At 42.1% G+C, this 3,322-nt stretch overlaps 1 protein-coding gene across 1 annotated transcript in view; it reads left to right on the top strand.

The window, feature by feature from the left end:
* Positions 1-3,322, top strand: part of LOC108753363 (3-phosphoinositide-dependent protein kinase 1) — a 15,761-nt gene that overhangs the window by 7,689 nt on the left and 4,750 nt on the right. The gene's annotated exons all lie outside the window — the stretch shown is intronic.

Genomic DNA, 3,322 nt, shown 5'->3' with positions numbered 1-3,322 from the left:
CCCCCCCCCCCCCTCCCCCCTTTCTCTCGCGCGTTTCTCGCACCGAGACTTATAACTTGTGCAACACGCGCGCGATCGGATATTTTTTATTAGATTTCTTTTTTTCACTCGCCGCCGCTAATCGAACGCTTCCTCGCGCGGCGGTTTATTCTTCTCTCGAATATTTCTCTCATATTCCTCTGCTATTGATGCCACGGGGATTAATTAATATCTTTGAGACACTTGGCGCCGCGCTTGTTTCAATTTGATCAGCAAACATTCTGTTTTTTTTTAACTATTTATTATATACTTAGATATTTATTGTGTTTATTTGCTATAATTTTCTGGCATATATTTTTGTTTAATTGTTACGAATTTTCTATTAAAAATAATCTCGTTTTAGAGAAAATTTTCTCTGGGAAATAAAATGTTTATATTTTATATTTACCTCCACAATTTCATTAAACAATAGTATTTATCTCTTGTAATTTATTATTTTTTCAAATTTTTCCTCTTTTACATTATATAATCTACCTCATATGTTAGAGAGGGTATACGTTTAAAATTATGTAAACGAAATAATACGACATTCGTTGTCGACGTTTCGTTCCCAACAAATAGTGCTTCATTACGGCGGCTCGAAAAATCGTAAAAGCCCGAGACTGCCTGATGAAGTGATAAAACTTAATTCGGCCGTACAAACAACGTTCGTTCGTGTTTTTCACGGGCCGCCTTCCCGTCTATCTACCCCGATTTTACGATTTCTGTGGAGGTTTTTACGGAGGCGGGGGTTTATTTTTATTGGCGTTACCCCGCGCCGGGGAGACGCGGCGATTCGAAATTACGACGGAGCCGCAAGAAAATCCGGCGTATAAAACGGTGAGGGAACCGTCCCTGTTCGAGCACGACTCGCGTTTATCACCGTCGGCTTTAATGCAATTCTCGTCAAAATTATTCTTCGGCTCGGAGTCGGGACACCACATCGCGGTATATCAAGATTAATTTCACTCGCGAACAATTAATTATCCGATTGCGTTCCGCCTCGTTATATATATCGCTCCCTGCGTGCGACTCAGTCCTCTGCGATTGTTGTTATTGCGTATCGAATCTCGCCGCCGCGACTTAAGAAGATTCCGCGCACGTGGAGTGTTTCTCCTTGTCGAACATCTGTCGCAAATAATCGTAAAGCTGAATTCAACGAGCCGCGCATAACGTTGTCGCCAGTCGCAGCTTTACGTCATCTATCACGCCATGATTTCCAGTAGAGTAGACATAATTATTCAATCATTATTTGGTTGCGATAAGATATCCACGGAGATTAATGACATGAAACAACCAAGGGTATATACGGATGAGTTTGTGTCTGATGTTTGGACCTTCATGTTTTATCGTACGACAGATGTTTGCAAAATAACGATGGAAGCCGAGAGATGGGATTTTTTTTTTCCTTAATTAACATGTCAAACAACCGATAGCTTTTGAATCGAAAAAGTTCCGTTATAAAATCTTGTGTAACTAAATAATAAAATTTTAATGCAATAAATTTCATTATTGAGATATAATTTAGATATTATTAAACAGAGACGTTGTGAGAACAGATTATATAGAAATTAATTTTAAAATCTTATCAAAATTCAAGAGTTCTGCACTCAGAAAAAAATATAGTAATAGCAACTATAAAGATGACAGTTACAAGTTTTATAGGTAGAATTCATGTGTATATAATATATATACACACATATACATAGTTGAATAAATCACATGCATATTAATTGTACATATAAAAGTTGTATGGTTGTCGTTTTTATAGTTGAAACTACTATATATTTTTCTGTGAATAGGAGGCGGTTCACCTATCTTGCTTTTAAAGCTTAGATCCTTGTCTTCAATATCTTTAATCGTCAATGAAGACTCTTGAAAGAGAGGAGGATACGACAAAAGATCGCGCGCGTTCGTCGATCGCGAAAGGTGGGAAACCTGTTGCGATCTTTCGTACACAAAGCGTTTTTTCGGCGGAAGCCCAACGATAATGACAACGGAAAGAAGAGCTCGATCGTCTTTCGAACCGGAAACGAGGGACGATTAGGACTGCACGAAAGAGACATTTATCTGGCAGGGACTCCCGCGATCATGATCATCCTCTCCTCTCGGAGCGGAAATACTCGAGCTCTTGGCACTTTCTCGTCGGGGCCGGTTTTCGGCTTCACCCTTCGACCATTGAATTTCATACCTCTTTCTAAACGTAGTATTTAATCGTCTTCAACCCCCCGGCAAGATTACCGAGCAGGTACTAGGTGGAACATCTGTTGCTCAACCTGTATCGCGCTATAATGCCTTTTACGCTCCAGTACCGATCCCTTTTGCGATTTTTTTTTCGTCTGTCATGTGAATAGGAGGAACCAGAGCGCGCGTGAGAGAACACACCCAGTCGTTTGGCGCATTATAAAAAGCGTCCGCTCGCAAACGGGTCGCAATTACGCACTAGGTCTCATAGAGAGGTAGCCAACAATAATCTCTTCCGCTGTAACGAGGGAAATCTGCCCGGGGAAAACGTTTCTTGCTGGTCTCAGCTCGAGTCGTCGTTCCTGTTCCCTCGATCTTGCATTATGATCTTGTTAACGGATATAAATTCGTCTTCTAACCCGCTGGTCCTTCGAATTCTCATAATTAAAGCCGTTCCGTATTCAGATGTTAAGCAGCAACTTATCCAAGTAGCGATTATTAATATTGCTCCATATATACACATTATATGTGTGTGTGTGTATATATATATTGTGTGTAATATATATACAATATATAAAATATATATTTTTTAAATATATATTTGCGTATCGAAAGAGGATGTGCTTCCGCAAAACGTTTATGTAAATAATGGAACACGCGTGCGACTTACGAAAGCGCGCGTGATTAACCCCGTAAACTTTGGACTTCGGCCGCGTATAGCCTTGATCTTCCAGCGCGTGTGGGCCGCGCTCGTGGCCACGTGAATGCGTTTCCATTTTTCTGCGTGGCGCACGAGAACATGCGTGAACGACGCCTCTCTTTCTCTCTCTTCGCCATCGTCGTGCTCTGACCCGCACGACGTGACCACGTGCCTGTCGGTCGCGATGACGTCGTACTTCCGGTACGTGATTTCCTGGTACCGGACGACCGTTGGCGGATGAGAGGAGTTAAGTACCGGACACGGGAGGTTCGCGCCTCCTCCTCCGCCGCCTCCTCTGCGCGAGTGTCTCTCGCATTTTCCGGAGCGGAAAGGATAATGAGTACCTCGCGAGCAAATATTTGCAAGCGGAAGGGCGACGATCGTCCCAACGTCTTCAACTCTGTAGTTACATTTTTTTTT

This window comes from Trachymyrmex septentrionalis, unplaced genomic scaffold, assembly GCF_001594115.1.
Source record: "Trachymyrmex septentrionalis isolate Tsep2-gDNA-1 unplaced genomic scaffold, Tsep1.0 scaffold69, whole genome shotgun sequence".
Taxonomy (NCBI): domain Eukaryota; kingdom Metazoa; phylum Arthropoda; class Insecta; order Hymenoptera; family Formicidae; genus Trachymyrmex; species Trachymyrmex septentrionalis.
The sequence above is the reverse complement of the archived record's forward strand: the minus strand, read 5'-3'. Positions and strand labels throughout refer to the sequence as shown.